This window comes from Pseudorasbora parva, chromosome 2 (genome assembly GCF_024679245.1).
Source record: "Pseudorasbora parva isolate DD20220531a chromosome 2, ASM2467924v1, whole genome shotgun sequence".
NCBI lineage: Eukaryota > Metazoa > Chordata > Actinopteri > Cypriniformes > Gobionidae > Pseudorasbora > Pseudorasbora parva.
Window position 1 is genome coordinate 58,494,773 of NC_090173.1, and position 22,628 is coordinate 58,517,400.

Below are 22,628 nucleotides of genomic sequence, written 5' to 3' on the forward strand. Positions count from 1 at the left end.
ATATTATTAAATGTGTACTTTCATTTTATTTGACAGTCGTCTCTTGACTAGGCTACTTACATATTATTTTCATACAACTACTAGGCTGTGGCACTGAATGATAACACAAGTTAGTCATTGTGATGTTACGGACCTTTGGTTGCTGAATTTTTTTCTAACCGGACCTCTTAGAATTTTAATTGAATACCCCTGATGTAGCCTATACCTTTTATTACTAAATTTAGCTATTTGGTCATTCATTTACTTGTTTCATTTTCACACTTTATTTATTTACTATTAAATACAATAATATTATTAGATAAAACACTAATATATTCACTTTGCTTTTTCATTCATTCATTGTGTCTGCAGGTCCTTTAAAGTCTATACTAAAATGCATTAAATAGTCCTGAATTTAATGTTACCGTGTTTTAACTGGGATATCAAGATTTTGATAAAATGTCAAGTTTCACTTCATTTTGTAGTAGGCTATATTTGTATTATATAATTAATCATATTTCCAAATATTTACTAACTTCTTGTTGTTTTAGATGCTGTGAATGCTGATAATAAGGAGGCATCAGAGTTTATCTTGGCTGGGACAGTGCAAAACTGGCTCCATTACAACCTGAAAGGCTTCGGGCATTGCTCATGGTGGAAACCCCCTGAGTTTGGAGTATTTTATTCTTTCTTCTACCTTCTTTCTTTCAGTAGTACTGTGTCATTTCTGTATTTATTGGCAAGTTTACATTTGTATTTACTGCCATTTTGCAGATGCAAGTTGTCATGTTTTTCCAGGCTCTTCTCATTTGTTATACATTCAGATGTAATTGTTTCAAGTCAATGGGAGATTTTCTTTTATAACTGTGGGGCTTAAATAAATACATTTGCTTGTAAACTGAAGGATGGTGTTTACTTTGAGTGATTATTTAATGCAAAATGATATCGATTGCAGCCGAATAAAATAAAGAGACAAATTAACTGGCATAGAATCCTGCTGTAGATAAAGCAAGATTGATCTATTTTTCATTGTTGAAATAACAGTCACGGTGCAAACCTGATGAAAAATCAAGGTTATATTTCAATATTGATTCATGGATATTTTGATTAATGCATTAACATTGATTCACTGTTACATAAGTGGTTTAATTTTAGTTGAAAAACTATTGATTTTAAGCCCATCATGATCTATTTTTCATCGTTGAAATAACATTATTTCACAGTGCAAACCTGATGAAAAATCAATATTAAATCTCAACATTGATTCAATGATATTTTAGTTGATGCATTAACATTGATTCAACGCTGATTCAGTGTTTGTCTGCTATCTGGGTAAACAGGGGTACTAGTCTTAAAACACATCTAAATTTCGATGGAATTTATTGTTGCATGGGTTGCTTTGTGTTGGGTATAAAAGAATGCGTGCGAGTCCTCTCAGAGTGTTCTGTGAGCTGGAGCGCTCGCTCTCAGTTCTCCCAAGTGACCGTGTCTCTGACCCATGGGAAGTTTGAAGGTAGTTTAAGAGCGAATGTTGCCAAAGGGAGAGGAAGGTCATCTTCGAAGTTGAGTAATTCCTTTGACCGTTGAGATGGCGCTCTGTGTCTGTCCTCCTTTGTCCGAGGACCGAGTAGCGGAGCATGCGACTGGAAACAACCAATGTGACTGCACCGCCAAGCCAGGGTTGAAGCCACGTGGCAAGGGGCGAGCCGGGTTCAGAGGACGGGAGAAAAGGTCAGAGGAAGATTAGAAAAAGTGACCAACGAAACATCTCCAGAATCTTTTAAGACAACTAATCCACACCTCTCCTGGATTAACTTGACCAATCCAGAGGGTGAATTCTGAGCAGGAAAAATTATGTCTCTGTTTACGATCCACTTTGCATATGTTATCAGGTGTCGTACTAATGATACATTTCATAATCTTATTCTGTGCATCAATGATTGAAAGACAAAGAGAGAGGAATATTTAGATATCAAACATGTTATGGCTGAGAGATATTAAAGCAGAGATACATTCTTACACAAGAATACAAGCATTTGAAATTAACTTACATTGTTCATACATCATGACTATGTTGGCATGACATAGGGAGCATACATACACACAGATATATATACAATCTGGAGCAGTTAAATTGAAGGCTACATAAAGAAAGTGTGTGTGTGTTGGAAAGTCTCTCAGGCCCCACTCTGTCTGAGGGGAGGGGGTCATGGAACCATTCAATCTGATTGAAATTGTCTCAGTCCTCCAAAGATGCTGCCTGTTCAACTTCGGCTAGGTCACAAAACCGTAGACGGTGTTCCCAAGACTCTTCGGCATCGGGACCCTAATTTATATGCGGCTAAAAGCTATCCACCATAAATGTCAGAATTGATTCATCTTTGATCCTGAAGAGAGAGTCCAGACGCTACAAGTGTGAATATTCATGTGTCCTTTAAGGCTTACTTTCCAAGTGAAGCTATTCCCACACAGAGTCCAAGTGTGAGGCTTCTTTCTGGTGTGAACTCTCATGTGCCTGTCAAGGATTTCTTGAATGAGCTCTCTCCAATGTGAATTCCCATGTAGCCTTTAAGGTATCCTTTTTCACTGAAACTCTTTCCACACTGTTGGCAGATTTAAGGCTTCTCTCCAGTGTGAATTCTCATGTGCCTGTGAAGGTTTCTTTCATATCTGAAACTCTTTCCACACTGTTGGCACTTGAAAGGCTTCTCTCCAGTGTGAACTCTAATGTGACTGTTGAGGTTTAATTTACGTCTGAAACTCTTTCCACACTGTTGGCAGGTGTACGGTTTCTCTCCACTGTGAATTCTCATGTGGACTTTAAGGTTTCCTTTTTCACTGAAATTCATTCCACACTGTTGGCAGATGTAAGGCTTATCTCCAGTGTGAACTCTCATGTGACTGTTGAGGTTTACTTTATTTCTGAAACTCTTTCCACACTGTTGGCAGGTGTAAGGCTTCTCTTCAGAGTGAATTCTCATGTGGACTTTAAGGTTTCCTTGATTTCTGCAACTCTTTCCACAATGTTGGCAGATGTAAGGTTTCTCTTCAGTGTGAACTCTCATGTGAATTTTAAGGCTTTCTTTTCGAGTGATACTCTTTCCGCACTGTTGGCAGGTGTAAGGCTTCTCTCCTGTGTGAATTCTCATGTGGACGTTAAGACCTCCTTTATTTCTGCAACTCTTTCCACACTGTTGGCAGGTGAACGGCTTCTCTCCAGTGTGAATACTCATATGGCGTTTAAGGTGTCCTTTTTCACTGAAACTCATTCCACATTGTTGGCAGATGTAAGGCTTCTCTCCAGTGTGAATTCTCATGTGAATTTTAAGGCTTTCTTTTCGAGTGAAAATCTTTCCACACTGCAGGCAGTTGAAAGGCTTCTCTCCAGTGTGAATTCTCATGTGGATGTTAAGATCTCCTTTATTTCTGCAACTCTTTCCACACTGTTGGCAGTTGTAAGGCTTCTCTTCAGTGTGAATTTTCATGTGGCCTTTAAGGTGTCCTTTTACACTGAAACTCATTCCACACTGTTGGCAGGTGTAAGGCTTCTCTCCAGTGTGAACTCTCATGTGAATTTTAAGGCTTTCTTTTCGATTGAAAATCTTTCCACACTGTTGACAGTTGAAAGGCTTCTCTCCAGTGTGAATTTTCATGTGCCTGTCAAGGTTTCTTTCATGTCTGAAACTCTTTCCACACTGTTGGCAGTTGAACGGCTTCTCTCCATCGTGAACTCTAATGTGACTGTTGAGGTTTACTTTACGTCTGAAACTCTTGCCACACTGTTTGCAGGTAAAATGTTTCTCTCCAGTGTGAACTCTCATGTGGACTTTAAGGGTTTCTTTAAGTCTGAAACTCTTACCACACTGTTGGCAGGTGTAAGGCTTCTCTCCAGTGTGAACTCTCATGTGGATGTTAAGATCTCCTTTATTTCTGCAACTCTTTCCACACTGTTGACAGGTTAAATAACTTTTAGTTCCTGTCTTTTGAGCTCTCGTTTGCAAGGAAGTCTTTTTGGCCTGTGTCGATCTTTCTCCAGTCATGGAATCATGATGTTTATCATTATGGTCTTTCTCTTCTTCACTTTCATTAAGTTCATGACTTGCCTGTTTCAATGCCATTAGATCTAGGGCAAAAAAAAGACATAACATAATTTAGGCATTTAGACATTTGCCTACATTTAGACAAATTTAGACATTTAAAGCATCAATAGCAGGGTATACAGTAGTATAATACATAACCCATCCTTCCCTAGACACCAGGGATGGGCAGCTTTGGTCCAGGAGGGCCACTGTCTTGCAGTTAAGTGTTAAATGAAAGACGCCTGCCTTTAATTTTCAAGCAATCCTAAAGACTTAGGGATAAATTTGGGGGTTGGGTTGAATTTTGCAGATGTGTTTGGTAAAAAATGGAGTAGTGCTGGGCGGTTAGACTAGGGTTTTTTTTGCAAGATTTTGGTGATTTGACGGTATTTCAGTTTTTATATAACCTAACAATTTATAAATTAAAATGGTTTGTTTTTCACTATGTTCTGTTCTGTGTGTTATAATGCAAATATCTTTTTCGTCGGTTTTACTTCTGTCTCAGACATGCATCAGCTCTAAATGTACCGTTTTTTTTATAGTTTTTTTAATTTTTTAAATCTTTTTCCATTTGATGACAACATATAATTTGGCTAGGTTTATTCCATGGAATGTGAAAGGGCTTGGACATTCGATTAAGAGGGGCAAAAACAACTTATCTTAAAAAGCAGGGGACTACTATTGCTATGCTTCAAGAAACACATTTATCTGACTCGGAACACTTGAAATTAAAGCGAGACTGGGAGGGCAAATATTTTTCTCATCTTGTAAAACAAACACAAGAAAGAGGGGCACAATCATTTTAATCAATAAACATTTCTCTTTTATTTTAGAGCATCAACTCAGTGACCCGGAAGGAAGATGTGTTCAAATTAGACACAGTACATCGTAGGGGTGTTCGAGTCGACTCCTATTCCCGACTCTCGCTGTATGAGACTATGGAATCGGCTCCTTGACTCCATTTTCTTTACATCAAAACAGGGTTATAATTCCAGTTGTTACACACTTAAATTATTTCCCCCCGGCACATTCTTAAAATTTCCTTATTAAAACCGCACAATTTTAGCGTTTCTGTCTAAACTAGTCCAATTTAGCGATGACTTGGCTATTAATGTGTCTATCAATCTGTAATCTGTTGCCAATACATAATTTTACTCACAAAAAAAAGCTGTTGTCGAGTGATGGTTCTAAACACACATGATCATTGTCTTAAAATGTGAGTTAAAGATACTTTACATAAAATGCACGCTTATTGATGCAAGTTTTTTTTAATGATTTATGGTTAGTTTAAAGGGGGGGGAAATGCTGTTTCATGCATACTGAGCTTTTTACACCTTTAAAGACTTGGATTCCCATCCTAAACATAGACAAAGTTTCAAAAACTAATGTTGGACATTTGATGGAGTATTTCTGTGTTAAAAATACTGAAACTTCCGGTTTCTTACAAGTTTCGGAGAGTTTTTTTGAGTATGGCTCGGCTTGACGTTAATAGAGCGGAAGGTCCTTGTATGGGCCGTACGGGCTCTTCTCCCGGTAGGGTGCGCGCACGCGTGCGTGACTAGAGCGAGAGAGGAAATGCATGCCCATAAATACTCTCTCAGGTGCAGATCCAGTCGTCGTTATAGTCCGCGCCGCGCTCCACTTTATTCCTATGGGTGACGTCGAGCGACTTCAACGCTTCAGCACAGCATTCCGGGAAGGCAGCGCTGCATTTGAACCGATTTGAACGCAGAAATGACGGGAAGCTTCACAACATCACTTCAGTCGCGTCGCAAAGTGGATCTCCACCGTTCACTGCTGTCAGGACTTAACCAAATCATACCAAAGAAGTGTGTTTTTGACGGAGCGGTCTCAGCGATAAAGGTTCGGTCCTGCTTTGGAAGCAGCCGGTGAGTAAAACTGCTTCAAATGTCTGTGCTGTTGGCTATCATCACGTGAGTAGGCATGTGCCGATATCAATTTTTCATGTTGCGATTAATTGCTGACGTTTTATCACGATATACGGTATTATCACGATATTGAAATAAGTTGCAAAAAAAAGTGTTGCCATAGCATAACAGCTTTAAGAACTATTTTAGCATAACTGAATGTTTAAATACAATAATGCACCAAAAATATATACAGCTCTGGAAAAAAAATTAAGAGAAATCAATGTTAAGTGGTCTCTTGATTTTTTTCAGAGCTGTAAAAGTACAATTTTCAAACAGATTAAAGTGCAAAAGAATTAGGCAATAAAGAACAACAGGTAAGAAATTACAATAAGGTCTCATTATTTAATGCATTAACTAAGACTGAGCAATTTGGTACAGAAAGTATAATGTTTTTGGTAATGTTAGTTAAGAAATACTGATCATTGTTAGTTTTATCTTAGGTCCATTAAAAATGTTATTTTGATTTTAATGTTATTAAACAGTAACTAAGAAATTAATATTACTTAGAATAATTAATTCTTTATAAGTATTTTTCATTGTCAGTTTGGTAAAAATGAATTAACATGTTAACTAATGAAGTCGTATCTAGTAAACCTAGTAGAATTACATCCCAGAGTGCTACCTTAATTGATAATATCTTTACTAATAATTTGACAAATAACATATTTAATGGTTTGCTTATTTGTGATGTTACAGACCACTTACCTGTTTTTGTTGCATATGACTGTAATGTTTCTAAAACTCAAGAAATCTGTAATGTAAGCTGTAAAAGATTACAAACTCAAGAAGCTATTAATGCATTTAATGATGCTCTGAGAGTACAAGACTGGAATTGTGTTCTTGGGGAGACCGACACAGATAGAGCCTTTAATATCTTTTTAGAAACATTTACATATTTATATGATAAGTTTTGTCCCATTTCAGTTTATAGTAAACACAATAAATATTTCAAATGCCCATGGATGACTAAAGGTCTACAAAATGCATGTAAAAAGAAAAATAATCTCTATAAATCTTTTATTAAGCTTAAAACCAAAGAAGCGGAGAATAGATATAAGTTGTATAAAAATAAGTTAACTGATATAATAAGAATAGCTAAGAAATTGTATTATAAGAAACTATTGATTGATAATAAATCTAATATAAAAGGAACTTGGGCGGTATTAAATAGTATTCTCAAAAAAGATTGCAAAAAAAAAACTTACCCAGAATATTTTGTTGACGCAGATGGTGAATATCGTAATAAGAACAGGGTAGTTAATAGCTTTAATAATTTTTTCGTAAACATTGGCCGTGACTTGGCAGAAAGAATCCCTGATGTTGAGTACAATATTGATAAGATTGAGAACAATTTAAACACCATCTTCCTTTCAGCAGTTAGTGAGGAAGAAGTAATGGATATTGTCCAAAAGTCCAAAAATAACTTCTCTATGGACTGTTATTCCATCAATATGGCAATACTAAAAAAAGTTATAATTAACATCAAAACACCTCTAACACACATCTGTAATCTCTCACTTTTAAATGGTTGTGTTCCTAAGAAAATGAAAATTGCAAAAGTTATTCCGCTGTTCAAAAATGGCAATAAACACACTTTTACCAATTATAGGCCAATTTCATTGCTTCCTCAATTTTCTAAAATTTTAGAAAAAATATTTAATACTAGATTAGATAAATTTGTTGATAAACATAATCTACTTAATGAAAGTCAATATGGATTCAGAAGCAAAAGATCTACATCGATGGCTATAATTGATGCAACAGAAGAAATATCAAATGCATTGGATAATAAAAAATGTACCATTGGAATATTTATTGACTTGAAAAAAGCCTTTGACACGATCAATCATGCAATATTACTTAAGAAACTTGAAAGGTATGGGATACGTGGGGTGGCTGGTAACTGGGTAAAAAGTTATTTGAGTGACAGATTGCAATATGTGCAGATGGGGGAGTCCTCATCTGATTGTCGTGTAATTTCTTGTGGTGTCCCTCAAGGGTCAGTATTGGGCCCCAAATTATTCAATTTGTACATCAATGATATATTTAATGTTTCGAAACTACTTAAGTGTGTTTTGTTTGCAGACGATACGAACATTTTCTATTGTGATGACAATTATGATAAGGTTATCAATGTGGTAAATACGGAACTAAGGAATATAAAAAAATGGATGGATAGTAATAAATTATCCTTAAACTTAGATAAAACTAAAGCTATATTATTTGGTAATTATAAGACAAGCATGGATAAGATGATTGAGATTGATGGGATACAAATTGAAAATGTTTCTGAAATAAAATTTCTAGGAGTCATAATAGACAATAAACTAACTTGGAAAACTCACATAAGACACATAAAATCTAAAGTCTCCAAAAGTCTGGCAATTATAAATAAAGCCAAACTGGTCCTTGATGAGATTACACTACGTACCTTGTACTGTTCCTTGATTCTACCATACTTAACTTACTGTGTGGAAGTATGGGGAAATAATTATACTAATTTAATACAATCACTATTTATCTTACAAAAAAGGGCTATACGTACCATACACAAGGCTGAATACCTTGAACACACGAATCCACTTTTTCTTAAATCAAAATTATTAAAAATATATGACCTAGTTAAATTTAATACAGTACAATTTTTATTTAAAGCATTTTACAACTTATTACCTGCTAACATACAAAAGTTATTCACACAGAGAGAGCAGTTATATAGTTTGAGGGCATATGGCAACTTTTTAATACCAGTTATCAGAACCACCAGGAGAAGTTTCTGTGTGTCTGTATGTGGAGTTAAGTTATGGAATAGTCTGGGGCTTGAACATAAACAATGTAAAAGCATTCGCCAATTTAAAGCACTGTATAAACAGAAGGTCTTATCTCATTATAAGGAGTGTGCGGTTTAATTGTGTGGATTGTTATATAGAATCTGTGTTATTTTACCTTTAGGTATTCGGATTACCATTGTTGGTATTATTAAATTAGTATAGATTATGTATTCACAGTCTGTTATCTTACCTGGTATGTATTCTGATTATCATTAGTAAATTTATCAGAATTGCCGCTGGCAGGAATATATGGTGTGTATCTAAGGATTGTTGTGTAATTATTTTAGTTTGTTCTGTTTTTTCTTGCTTTGTTTTTGGGGGGGGATTTTTGTTTAATGTTTATTTTTTTTTCTTTATATGAATATATATTGAATTGTAATTGAATGTTGAAGAATGTCAATAATTAAGGAAGCTTTTTTGTTTTTGTTGTTTTTCCTGTTTAATTGTAATCGGGGTGGGTTTAAATAAGTTTTCTTCTACCCACTCCTTTTCGAGCAACAGTTGGAATTGTGACGTCATAAGTATGATGAATTTCACTTGTTGTACTGACTTATCAAAATGCTTCTTTATGGCCTTTGTTATGTGTCTTTATATGTTGCTCGAAATAAAATAATTTCATTCATTCATTCATTCATATCTCTCAAAGCTTTACTGAACAATAACAAATAATTAGAACAGTTCTAATTATTAGGGCATGTTGTAGTCCAGATTAAAACATAAAAATGTTTAAGCTTAAAAATAAAGAGGCTATTAAGTCTTTAAGTATTAAGTATTTGGTGCTGTGATGTACATTGAGATTACAAAAAACGAATGGCTGTTTTAAAAACTCCTTCACTAGCGCGGATGCTTTTGTTTGCGGGGTTTCCGGGGTAACAGCTGCATTCTGCAGTTCATCAGCGCCCTCTGCTGTCACTGAGCGGAACTTCAGCAGTCACCCATTCATCATGTGCAAACGCACGTTGGGCTTGTTTACATCTGAGCGCGTCCATTTGATGCAGAACAGCGGTGTTGAGCATTTATACGGTTGATGGGGAAAGTATTCTTGAGTGCATTATAAAAAAAATATTAATTGTTAATAAATTATTATTTACGATATTTTAAAGTGCCCACGATAACAATATCATGCATATTCATTATCGTGATAAATCGCATTATCGAAAATCGGCACGTCTACACGTGAGTAAACATCAGTAAACGACACGATCGCGTGCTTCGTCATTCAAATGCGCTAATGGACCCCATTGTTGTATAAGGTTATATATTACTAGTCTGACGTGCAAAACCGTTTTGCTTGCTACTGCTAAGGTTTAGTCGCATACAATTGTCCATAAACCGAATCATGTCCTCATAAACTGCGAGTAAAGACACATAAATGTTGACAGGACACTAAATACAGTACATACCACAGAGACGGACGTCCTGCTGTTGCTGTTTCTCCTGTTCAATTTATTTCAGCCTCCGAATGATTCTGGATCATATATCTATTAGCTGAGATCGATAGCCATGAGTTTCTCCAGGCTTGAGGACGTCACCGCTTTGCGCGCTCGTCATTCATTAGCTCCGCCCACACGATACGCCTCCAGGCGCTCGGTTTTTTCCGGAAAGACTCGTTACAGCCCATATTTCTTTTAGTGTACGTCAGTGTATTTTCTCGCTTCATTTCATTTACTCATTGCTTATAGTGCAATCAAATGCCATGCAATTTGCCTTTGGATGAGAGATTCAGTAAACATGAGCGATTTCGGACACAGCAAAAGAGTCGACACCGCGAGTCGACGCCGCAATACAGCGAACAATAGTTGGAATAGCGAAATAAAGAACTACAACACCACGGAATAAACACGCGCGCTGCGGGAGCATTTCAATGAAGTAGTGTTACATGGACGTAGGAAAATTAAGACCTGTTTAACATTATTTAAGACTTAGAACGCAATGGTTCAGCGAATTTAAGACTTTTTAGGAGTTGCATTTGTTTTTATGTTTTTATGACCTTGTATGGAAAATCCGGGCGTTTTTATGACTTTTTATGGCCTAAAATTTTTATTGTTAAATGTATGACTTTTTAAGACCCCGTGGAAACCCTGTAAATATGAAAATATTATCCAATCCTAGCTATGGCCGTTAACTTCCAAGTCTCCAGTGCCGCACGCCGATCAAAACCCAGCGTTCAGAAGAGAGCATCAAAACCAGTGTAGAAAATAGCCTATTAATTAAATTTTAAAACCATTAATTTTAATTAATAATTAAAACCACACAAACATCATTAGTTGACCTCAGACAACAGTATACATTTTTTTAAAAAAAAAGCCAGTTCATGACACCTTTAATGATGGCAGCAAAGAGTACACTTTTTACTCTAATTACTAGGGCTGTAACGATACACCAAACCCACGATTCGGTTCGTATCACGATTTTTGACCCACGGTACGATACAAACCTCGATATGGGGGGGACAAAACAGTTTTATTCTGTACAGTATTCTGTAGCCTATTTTGCCGTCAATACCAGATATCTGTATGGTCAATAGGCTACTGCCGACGTTTTCTTTGCGGTACCAATAGGCAATATATATTTAACATGACGTATAGGGCCTCCTGGACATCAATACCAACAGAAGCGCCCCTCGTCAGACACGCTTCTGGTGTGCAAAGAAAGAGAAAACGCCACGCAGCCGCCCCGCGGATGACACGCAACAGAAACGCCACGCTCACACCACATTGCCAGCCGGTTGGGGAAGCTTCTTGAAACACTTACGGCAAATTGTGTGGGTCTTGTCAACTACACGATTGCCATCCTTGTTCTCCACCGGGTAGCTGAAATGTTGCCATACTGCTGACTTAAAAGTTGTACCTGGACAGGAAGGATAATTCTGGGAGTTGGAAGGGGTGTGTCGCGATTCTGCCTTCTCACATCGCGATACAGGTTCGTGGACCTGCGTATTGCGATTTCGATTTCATATCGCATATCGTTACAGCCCTACATCCTGATTCCTGCTCGCTGCCTTCATGCCGTATCTTCCAGCCAAATTGGTTCAATTGCCTTATCGGATCACACTCCGGTTTATTTGGATATGATTTAAGGTGAGCACAGGACCAGCAGGATCTGGGGTCTCATTTAATTAAACTTTGCATAGATTTTATCCTAAAAGTGTACGTACGTACAAAAGCTAGATTTTGCGTACACACAAAAAATGTCTGATTTATAAAACCATGCATACGCCAGAACCTGCGCAAAAATCCCTTTATAAATCACAGCCAGCAGCAGATTTTGCAGACCCACAAGGCTGCTGGAAGATAACTTTAGTTGTCAATGGGGTTGGTGGAATGACCATGGTGGTGAACAAACAAAGGTATCTTCTCAAGGACAGACTCCTAAATGAACAGAGAGGGCTCATGAAATGGTCTGCTATGGCTTGGATGAAATAGCCAGAGTGCATCAAGTAATTGAACCTGAAAAGTTGAGAAATTTCTTCCCAGAAGTCAAACTTAAAGAATTGGAAAGACCAGAAGAGGTTGAATTTCTCATTAGCCACAGAGAGGGACGACTCGCTCCCCAGCGGGTAAAAATCATCAGAGACCTCGTCTTGTGGGAGGGTCCTTTGGGGAAAACAGTATGTGGAACATATCCTGACTTGTTTGAAGATGTGGAGGTTGCAGCATGAGTCCAAAACACACTTTGCTCGCTCCATGAGGACAGCAGCTGTCAAATATCAAGAGATCACAAGTCCAAAAACTGACACAGCCCGGCTAGAGCAGGAGGATGTGACTCAGACCAAATTTACAGCTGCTAGTAACCATGAGTTCTTTGAATGGTGGCACTGGGACAGCATCAGGGCTGTTTGTGAGCCAAGATGTGGAGGGTGCCGATGTGGAAACTGTCCACCAGGAGTAAAAAGAAATGACCCTGGCAGAGGAGAGAAAGCTTGAGGTCATTAGAGGGGACCTCACCTACAGGAAGGGGGATGATCACCCACCAGCTCCACATTGGGATGCATAGTATCCTTGGATGGTAGATCTAGCATCTCTCCCAAACAACAAAGTTGCAGTCCAGGCTTGTTTCTTAAAGGTCCACTGAAATCAAACTTTTTTAGCTTTTAGTATGACTGTGTTAGCCTTAAAGTTATCAATAAGCTGGTATGTTCCAAAACTATGACAAAATTTGCATTTAGGAGATATAATCATTCAAAATGTACAGTCTCTCACTTCCGTTAAAACGATTCTCAGATTTTGGTGACATCATCGCAGACTTCACTTTCTCGTCAAATCTTCTGTCCAATCAAAATGCTCTCTAGAATCTAAAGCCCGCCCCCTACACTGCCGAAGCTAAGGCTGAAATCGGTCTGTTGTTAACACACATCTACTAATTTCTACATGGTGAAAGGCACAGCACACAGTATATATGATAGTAAACCATTCAGTGTAAATATGCTTTCATTTGAGGCCAATAAAGTCTGTTTTCATGTTAGTTTCACGCACCACAGTCGCTCTCACACCCCAACAGCTCTGGTCTAAATTTAGACCACAAACACGAGAGCGCAGCGCAGATCATATGCGCGAGTCGGCGCTGACAACAAAACATATCGACCCATTTGAATTCTGCATTTCAAAGCGATATGAAGGAGATTATGATGGTGAACAGTGTTAGAGGAAACTGGCTTTACCAAACAGAGAAAGGTCCGCTCTTGCGCTCTAATCAAACGGTATATTTAAGAAACGCTGTTTCAAAAAAGGGGAGGAGCTGCTAAGAGCTGAAGCAGTTTCAGGGGAAATTACGTCAACACATTAAATAATGTGGCGCGTTTCAAGGCACTTCAGTGGGCCTTTAAGGATGGAAAACCAACTAAGCAGAGAGCCAGATTGGAAAGTTGCATATGCTACCCAGATCCAGGGGCGTAGCCATCTTTTCAGAAGTGAGGGGGACAGAAATGATTTTTTTTTTTTTTGGACCAATATAATTTATCGCATCTCTTGCTTTTAATTGGGCAAGATATCAAATACACTGCTGAACAATAACCACCAATTAATATCTATAATATTATTCTCCTATTTTTGTGCCAATTTTATGATTGGTTTATATACTGTAGCAAAGTTCGTGAATGTGAGGAAGGAAGAGGACACGGGGGTCGGCTAGACGGTTGTTGCTCTTTTATTTTGTAACTCAATAGTCAAACACACTCAATAGTGTGGCTTCTCTCAGACTCAAAACAATAGCGATCACTTCCGGGTCGGCACTTCCGGCTTCCGGCAACTCAGTCTCTGTATGGGTTTGGCAACAACCGTCCTGACTCTCTCTCTCCTCGGTCTCTGGTTCCGCTGGTGTTTTATCCCGTCTCCGCGCTCATTACTAGAACAAGAGACAGGTGTTATTAATCTGCGTCCAACCCACTCACTTACCGCTCGTCCCGCGGCCCTCTCTCCCGCTGCAGACCTCGCTGAACCACGCCCCCCTTGCCACATACCCCCACCGCCCGACTCAGGCCGGGGAGCCGTCCGGCCTGCAGCCCCCCCCCCCCCCCCATTTCTGGAGAGGAAATCGGCCACAGCCATCTGAGCACCCGGCCTGTGGACCACCTTGAACTTAAACGGCTGAAGAGCCAGATACCAACGGGTGATCCGCGCGTTGGTATCCTTCATGCGGTGGAGCCATTGGAGAGGAGCGTGGTCCGAACAGAGAGTGAACTCCCGCCCCAGGAGGTAATAGCGGAGAGTGAGAACGGCCCATCTGATGGCCAAACACTCCTTTTCTATGGTGCTGTACTTAGCTTCCCTCTTGGAGAGCTTACGGCTAATGTACAGCACCGGCCGCTCTCCCCCCTCCACCTCCTGGGCCAGGACTGCGCCCAGCCCCCTGTCCGACGCGTCAGTCTGCAACAAGAAAGGGAGAGAAAAGTCAGGGGAGTGTAAGAGCGGCCCGCCACATAGAGCAGCCTTTACTTGGGTAAAAGCCTGTTGACACGGCTCCGTCCACTGGACCGTATCTGGTAGCCCCTTTCTAGTAAGATCAGTCAAAGGGCTGGTGAGGTCCGAATAATTTGGTATAAACCGTCTATAATATCCCGCCAGCCCCAAGAACTGTCTTACCTCCTTTTTGGTCTTGGGCCTCGGACAGGTTGCAATTGCGGCAGTCTTATCAATTTGGGGACGCACCTGCCCATGACCCAAGTGGAAGCCCAGATACCTTACTTCCACCCGCCCAATCGCACACTTCTTCGGATTGGCCGTGAGCCCCGCTCTCCTCAGCGACCTCAGGACCGCCCTCACATGCTGCATATGCCGCTGCCAATCGTGACTATAAATCACTATGTCATCCAGGTACGCAGCAGCATATGCAGCATGGGGACGCAAAATCCTATCCATGAGTCGCTGGAAGGTTGCGGGCGCCCCGAACAAGCCGAAAGGAAGCGTGACAAATTGGTGTAATCCAAACGGCGTGGTGAAAGCTGTTTTTTCTTTGGACAATGGAGACAAGGGGATCTGCCAATAGCCCTTTGTTAAGTCCAGTGTCGAATAAAATCGAGCCGTGCCTAACCGATCAAGCAACTCGTCAACCCGCGGCATTGGATACGCGTCGAACTTCGACACAGCGTTCACCTTGCGGTAGTCCACACAGAACCTGACCGAGCCGTCTGTCTTGGGGACCAAAACTATCGGGCTCGCCCAGTCACTGTTGGACTCCTCGATTACTCCCATGTCGAGCATTGCGCCTAATTCGTCCTGAACTACTTTTTTCTTGTGCTCAGGCAAGCGATACGGCCGGCTGCGAACTACCACGCCCGGCTCGGTCTCGATATGGTGCTGAATCAAGTCGGTACGTCCCGGTAGGGGCGAGAACACGTCAGCGAATTCCGCCTGCAATTTCGATAAATCAGCGAGTTGTAACGGTGAGAGGTGATCTCCCCCAGGGGCCAACGCGACTGATTGTGCTTTAATGCTCGCCTCTGGCCCGAGATCATCCTCTCCCCCGATCACCGTTGCCAACAACACCGATTCCACCTCATTCCATTTTTTTAGCAGATTGAGGTGGTATATTTGACGTGCCCCGTTCCTATCGGATCGTATCACTTCATAATCGAGCTCTCCTATCTGCCGTGCGACCTCAAACGGCCCCTGCCACTTTGACATTAATTTTGAGCTCGACGTTGGGAGTAGAACGAGCACTTTCTCTCCCGGTGTGAATTTGCGTAGTTTAGTACCCCTGTTATATGACCGGCTCTGGCGGTCCTGGGCTTGCAACAAATTCTCCCTAGATAGCCGCCCCAATGTGTGGAGTTTTGTTCGCAAGTCCATGACGTACTGAATTTCGTTTTTGGCCAACGAAGGCCCCTCCTCCCAAGTTTCTCGTAGGACGTCCAGCACCCCCCGTGGCTGCCGACCGTAGAGAAGCTCGAAGGGGGAAAACCCCGTGGAGGCTTGCGGGACCTCGCGCACAGCAAATAAGAGGGGTTCTAACCACCGATCCCAATTTTTGGCGTCTTCCTGTACGAATTTACGGATCATGGATTTAAGAGTGCGATTAAATCGTTCGACCAAGCCGTCTGTTTGTGGGTGATAGACGCTGGTTCGAATGGATTTAATGCCCAATAATCCGTACAATTCGCTTAACGTGCGTGACATAAACGCCGTGCCTTGATCAGTGAGGATTTCCTTCGGAATCCCCACCCGGGAGATTAAACGAAACAGTGCGTCCGCAACACTCTTCCTGGGGAGCCGAGTGATAAACTGCTCCAGTACCACCAGATCGACAACATGGTCCACGTCGCTGCCGCCGGCCAGAAGCCATCTGCGGCACTCGTCCCGGAGCTGTTGGGCCAACGCGAAGGGTCGACCGGACTCACCGCACTCCAGGGACCGAAAACGCTGACGATGTTGTTCCGGGGTCCGGCCGACCCGCTGAAGGATGGCCTTCTTTAGATCATCGTAGTCCAGGAGGTTCGCGACCGGTAGTTGTTGCGCGGCCGCCTGGGCTTCTCCAGATAGTAGGGGGATGAGGCGCACCGGCCACTGTGCCCGGGGCCACCCGCAGGCCTCCGCGGCTTTCTGGAATAGATCGACGAAGGCCTCCGGGTCGTCTTCCGGCCCCATCTTCTGGAGGGGCACGTGACCCGGTGCGCTGGCCCGTGCGGCGGCCTCGGCGCGGACCTCCCGGTCCATCCAGCTCCGGAACCGCTCGCGGTCCTCTTGCTGGCCTTGGACGATCGCCTCGAAGCGGCGCTCCTGTTCGGTCCGGAGGTCCAGCAACGCCTGGTGGTGTTCTTGGTGGAGGACCGCGAGGGAGTTGATGACATCCGCAAATGGCGAGGCGGAGGGCGTTGTCATGGCGGCGGCACTGTCCTACTTCCTTCCCGGGTTTCGGCACCAGTGTAGCAAAGTTCGTGAATGTGAGGAAGGAAGAGGACACGGGGGTCGGCTAGACGGTTGTTGCTCTTTTATTTTGTAACTCAATAGTCAAACACACTCAATAGTGTGGCTTCTCTCAGACTCAAAACAATAGCGATCACTTCCGGGTCGGCACTTCCGGCTTCCGGCAACTCAGTCTCTGTATGGGTTTGGCAACAACCGTCCTGACTCTCTCTCTCCTCGGTCTCTGGTTCCGCTGGTGTTTTATCCCGTCTCCGCGCTCATTACTAGAACAAGAGACAGGTGTTATTAATCTGCGTCCAACCCACTCACTTACCGCTCGTCCCGCGGCCCTCTCTCCCGCTGCAGACCTCGCTGAACCACGCCCCCCTTGCCACATATACTAACCTACAAACACTTGTGCATTAAGACTCCATAGATTTTATGCAATGTAAAAAAATAAATATATATTCTAATGTGAACCATGCTGTTCTCTATGTGAATATATAGTAAAGTGTAATTTATTCCTGTGATCAAAGCTGAATTTATCATCATTACTCCAGTCTTCAGTGTCACATGATCCTTCACTAATCATTCTCAGATGAGGATCTGATGATCAACACACATTTATGATTATTATCAGTTGTGCTGCTCATGGTGATGCTTAATTTTTCTGGAAACCATCTAAACATTTGTGGTAAAATTAAAAAAGAGAGAAATTAATACTTTTGTTGATCAGACATGCATTTAATTGATCACAAGTGATATTTTTAATATTACAAAAGATAATAATTTATTTAATGAACGCAAATAAATGCTGTCCATTGAACTTTCTATTCATTAAGGAATCCTGAAAAATAACATGTAGGCTATCATGGTTTACACAACATTTTTAAGCAGCACAACTGTTTTCAACACAGATAATAATCATAAATGTTTCTTGATTATGAAATCCTCATATGAGAGTGATTAGTGAAGGATCATGTGACACTGAAGACTGGAGTAATGATGATAAATTCAGCTTTGATCACAGGAATAAATTACTATATATTCAAATAGGAAAAAAGCTGTTTTAATTTGTAATAATATTTCAAAATATTACTTTTTGAACTATTTTTGATTACATAAATGCAGCCGTGGTGAGCAGAAGATAATAAACATTAAAAAAGCTGCATTATTCATATGATAGCCTATACTTTATTGTCAATAAATAGCCTACATTGAGATGACTTGAAAAACACACATAAAGCATATATTGTCTCAATCGTCTGATTGTCGTCGTCACGTTTCATTCATTACTCATAACGATTGTTTTCCTTCAGCTGCAGCTCCAGCGTGACAGGGTATTACTTCTACGAATCCACGTTTGACATTCTGTGAGAGCGCCCTTCTCATATTTAGATTCGAATAAAATGACAGGTCATGTATAGATTATTTTTTGTCTCTGAATTTAAATCTTGATGTATTCACATTGGTTTCTATGTTTCTAACATTGCCTGTGACCTCAAGAAGCGCGCTATCAACCCAGATTAAAGAAAGCTGTTTTTAGCGTCCCTGTTACCTTGCCCGCGCTCGCGCAGGTAACGCCGGTTCGGATCCCGCTCGGAGTGGGTCGACTAGGATCGGTGAGAACCAGTAAAAGTGCGGGGGACGAAAATACATTTTATTAAAAGTGAGGGGGACACGTCCCCCGCGTAATCTACGCCCATGCCCAGATCCATGAAATGGTAGAACGAGGCGCAGCCATAATACTCACCAATAAAATCCCTGACAAATGGAGTGGACCAGTGTGGTGCGTAAGCCACCTGGTGGCGCCAAACCCTCATTCGGTGACAACACCAGTTTGTATTGTATGGAATAGTAGCCAGTGATACAAAGGCGTGAGTATGAATGATCTTCTTCTGAAAGGACCAGATGTTCTAAACCCTATCAGAGCATCTCTAAGAGACATCAAATAGATGTGCAACTCTGTATGGCTGGAAGAGCGTGAGATGCATCTTCACAGTTTCCTCTGGAGGGACAGTCCAGATGAAGAGATAAGTGAATATGCCATTACCAGAGTCAACATTGGGGACAGACCTGCAGGTTGCATTGCTCAGTTGGCAATGAGAGAAACAGCACGGCTGCCTAACTTTATTCACTTGGAGGATGAGCGCAGAGTCATTGAAGAGGACAGTTATGTGGATGACCTCTTAACCTCCCAAAATGACCAAGATAGACTTGAAAAAAATCACAGCAAATGTGAAAGAGATCTTGAAAGCTGGAGGTTTCTTTCTCAAGCCAAGGGTCCGGTCAAGGCAAAGTGGGAGACAAGGAATGGAGACAGAGGTTCTGACAAAGAAACAAGGTAAAACCACCTTGATTCTTTCCAATCAAATGGGGGATGAAGACAACAAAGCCTGGGTATTGGCTTCCAAATGGATGAAGACAAACTCTACATGTTAACCTCAGATAACTTTTCCAAAAGGAAAAAAAAGATGAGAGTTGGAAAAGATATTCTCAAGAAGGAAGTAAGAACTGAGACACCTGATCCACGTAGGGCTCTCTTAAGCCAAGTAGCTGGACTGTACGACCCAACCTGCCAAACAGAAGGGAGCATTTTCAAAAAAAGTGGAGTGTTCCTTTAATATGGATCACACAAATCAGAAACTTCATTGAATCATTGAAGACACCAGACGGCTGAGTCACATAATCATGGTTTGATTAATAATTTGTTAAAACATTTGTATGAAATATTATATCAAACACAAATTACTGCAGATCGGTCTGACATCACTCAATTCTTAGACAGACTTCCCCTTACAGCCGTCTCTGAGGATGAGAAGATATTTTTTAGACTTGCCTTTGTCACAGAACAATTCAATCTCTTCCCTCCAATAAATCTCCAGGTCCTGACGGCTTTCCTTGTGAATTTTATAGTGTTTTGGTCAGATATCTCCCATATTTTAATGCCCGCACTCCAAAATTCATTAGATCATTCAGTAGCCGCCGAATTGTGAAGAACAGCATAATTTTGTTTAAAGGGTCATGAAACCCCCCTGCTGCAGCGGTGTTTTTTCACACCTTCGATTTGAAAAGGCTTGTTAAAAGGGGAGTGGTCGACTGTGAAAAGGTGGGATGGTATTGTGTGGAAAGAGGGAATGGTTTGCATAAATAGGGGAGTGTCAGTAGGTGCATTAAGATTAGCGATCCCAATAGCAGCAGTTCTTGGTTCATGTAGGCATAGTTTAGGCTACCACAGTGAGATCCGCGCGGTCACCGGGCAGCTAAATCTATATCTGTACGCTGCTTCCAAAACCTCCCCACCATATCTCTACAATAATGATGGAAGAAGAGCCTGACAGAAGTGACTGTCTCATGCAGATTAACTAAATTATCTTGTATGCATACTACAGCGCAGGGATTGGACTGAATGAGCTTTATGTCATGAATATATATCGAGAATCGCTCGGAGTGGTCGACGTCAGCATGTGCCCAGCAGCCCATACTTGGGCCGAAAAGGCCGTGCCGACGTCAGCATTTGTGACGTTGCTCCGACTAAGCTTTTCAAACCGGAAAACAGAAATCGCTCTGAAAAATGCAAAAATAACTATTTTCACATATGAATACCATTAATGAGTACCCTTAGTGTTTTCAATGATGTGCAGCCGATACATATCTGTTTACATCTCAAAAAAAGTGTTTTGAGGTTTCATGACCCTTTAATTCCCAAAAAAGTTAAAGATCCTCTAGAGTGCGCCTCCTACAGGCCAATAAGTCTTCTGACCGCTGATTACAAAATATTGGTCAAAGTACTAGCGCAGGTTCAAAAATGTGTCAGCAATTATCATTAAACCAGATCAGACAGGATTCATAAAATAATGATTTGGCACAGATAACATACGTCGACTTTTAAATGTTATAAATTCAACTCAAGCATGCAAACTTCCTGCTCTGATAATTTGATGCTGAAAAAGCTTTCGACAGAGTTGAATGGGAATTTCTTGTATTTATTATCTTATTATTTTATTATCTTGTTCTTGTTTTGTTTGACAGCACTTCGAACGTCAACAAGAAGTTAATCCACCCAGGATCGCTTAGAGCACTTTTAAACTGGATCTCATATTTTAGTAGCTTATCTGCTTATAAAATAAATGTATCTAAATCTATGGCAGTTTTTTTTTTTTTCTACTTCGATTGACCTTTCAAAATAACAAATGGTTTTAAATATTTCTGTATCTTTATTACCAGTTCTGGATGATCTATTTTATAGAAACTACACTCCTCTTGTTGAAATGACCAAAAAAGACCTTAATACTTGGCGTACACTTCCCATCTCCTTCCTGGGTACAGTAAATTTAATAAGAATGAATATTCTTCACCAACTTTTATATTTATTTCAATCCCTCCCATGTCACTTGTTTCTGGCCCCTGAAGGAGTTTTGGTTCATTGCCACCGATGACTTTCCAAGCACTTGCTCAGTTGGGGACACTTAAATTTCAACTATATTACTGATCTGCCCACATTGACACAAATGACAAGTTTACTCCAACCAGCAGGATTGAGGACACTCATATATGACATTCTTCAAAAATATCCTTCATTTCTGTAGCACTGGACATTTTAATAAAGATTAAATGACTGAGTTCAGCAGAGAATGAAACCAACCTGTTTGCTCCACATTTTCTTCATCTTTCATACTGAATGTTTCTTCAATCTTCACGCCTTTATTCTCCTCTTTCTTTGTTTTTTCCTCAGTTTCTTCATATTTCAAACTGAATACATTTTCAATCTTCAGGTCTTTATTCTCCTCTTTCTTTCTTTGTTCCTCAGTTTCTTCATATTTTAAACTGAATACATTTTCAATCTTCAGGTATTCAGTCTCCTCTTTAATCAACGGCATCTTTTTAATAATAGTGTGTCACATGGATCTGTAAGTTCTCCAGGAGTGTGTCTGTGTGAGAATAATTAACAGAAAGAAAAATAAATCCAAACTAAATATTTCAAGGAGTCTCAAATAGCTCTAGATCAGTATTAGCACAGTCAGTATCACTTAAAACTAGTCCTACAAACTAATAAAAGAACACCCCAGCTAACAGGGAACGTTCTCAGAACGTTGGCTAACGTTCTCTGAAAGTTCTCTCAACGTTATCAAAAATGTTCTTGCAGTAACGTTATTAGAACGTTGTGCCAACGTTATTTGCTATAGAGAAACGTTCTAAAAATGTTAGCTATAAAACATTATTCTTACATTGTTAGTGGAACGTTTTAAAAACGTTACTATATTAAAAAAAAGTATTAGTCATTACAAATTAGTCATACAGCTTTTTTCTCAAACTTCAGATACATAATTTGTATATCCAGAGATAACTTCATGACACTTAAATGCTATTTTCGTGTATATATTATTTTTTTTACAATCAGAAGAAAAATCTAGTAAACTAATTATGTACTAAATATAAATGTAATATAAATATAAAAGTCAATTATAA

General features: G+C 40.4%; 1 pseudogene; it reads right to left on the reverse strand.

Annotated features, from left to right (window-relative positions):
• Nucleotides 1-22,628, reverse strand: part of LOC137049331 (zinc finger protein 850-like) — a 62,093-nt pseudogene that overhangs the window by 38,830 nt on the left and 635 nt on the right.